This window comes from Cebidichthys violaceus, unplaced genomic scaffold, assembly GCF_023349555.1.
Source record: "Cebidichthys violaceus isolate CVI_PGR_0920_01 unplaced genomic scaffold, fCebVio1.0.p SCAF_38, whole genome shotgun sequence".
Lineage (NCBI taxonomy): Eukaryota > Metazoa > Chordata > Actinopteri > Perciformes > Stichaeidae > Cebidichthys > Cebidichthys violaceus.
The window spans coordinates 864,388-865,999 of record NW_027176572.1 but is presented as its reverse complement, the minus strand read 5'-3'; positions in this window follow the sequence as shown (position 1 = coordinate 865,999).

Here is a 1,612-nt window from a genome sequence, read left to right as displayed (position 1 = left end):
GTGTATCTTACATGGCTAATATGGCTAATCCCTCCAGCCCACTGACACACACACACACACACAACACACACACACACACACACACACACACACACACACACACACACGTTGAGACCATGGGTGGTTGTATCTGCAGTGGTGGGTGGATACCAACAAACCAAATCCCTGTTTGACCTGCTAACAGAGCAGCTGACTGCAGATTCATCACATTCATTCACGCTTTTTAATTGGTTTATATACAGTATGTATATATCTATATATAGATATATATATATATCTATATATATATATATATATATACACACATAGATATATCTATAGATATATCTATGTATACAATTTTAATCATTTACTGAACATGTACGTCATTATTTTGAGACAAAATGACCCCAAACAATAATAAATTGATTAAAAATGAGTTCTTATTTCTCTATGATAGTACAATGAATATATTTTGTGGTTTTTAGAGCTCTGGGAATATTTAACAGCCCGGACGTTTAATCAAGACAATAGATCAACAGATTAATCAACGATGAAACTAATTAAACTAAATAAAGACATAATCACAAATCACAGGTTTCCCCTGAACTCCTCCTGAAAGAGGATCTTTGTATTAAACCTTCTGCTCATGCAAAAATGAGCTCAACAACAAGTGGATCTCCTTCCGAATATGACCCAAAATGCATCCTCATGGTCTCATGTGTTCACTGTGAAATTTCTCCAAACTGACGTTAAATTTGACAGACAGACAGACAGAGACAGACAGACAGAGAGAGACAGACAGACAGACCTACAGACAGACAGACACACAGACAGACAGACAGACAGACACCTCAGAGCTCATTTACATTTAGATGAGCCCATTAAGATCCATAAAGCACCACCACCACCTCTACGCTCCTCATTCGCCTCAGTTTAAACAACAAACAGAAAAAAGAAGAGTAAAGCTAAATGATTTGGGGATTTGGTGGTGTGAAGGGAAATGACCACTTTCAGCTTGCCTCCTCCTTCCTCTTCCTCTTCCTCTATAAATAACAATAAAGCAGCTGGAATCCCGCCTCCACAAACGCCTCGTGTCAGGTGTCCGTGTGTCCGTGTGTGTGTGTGTGTGTGTGTGTTTGTGTGAGTGAGGGTGAACAAAAATTAATAATGTTCTAATGAAGATGGACACAGAAGATGGAGCTGTCAGAAATAACCGACGGTAGTTGACGGGGCGGATGTCGACGAGACTGAAATGAGGCTTTTTGGGGATTTTATAAACCGTGGAGCGAAACCAAACACTCAGTATTCAGGTTTTCAGATGTAATTCAGACAGTAGAGTAGAGAAGAGTACGAGAGGTTCTGTCGGGGGAAGAGAAGTGGAGAAAAAATAACCCGAGAGAAGATAATATGAGACCAAATATACTACGAGACCACGAGTTTGACAATCCGGTTCTGAAGAGTGAAGTCAAAGCTTCACGTGTTAAACCTGCATTCTCTCTAGTGTCCAGCAGGGGGCGACTCCTCTGGTTGTATAGAAGTCTAGTCTAAAATGACTCTACTTCTCTCTTGATTTATTCCCTCAGTAAACATTGTAAACATGAGTTTATGGTCTCAATCTCTAGTTTACAGT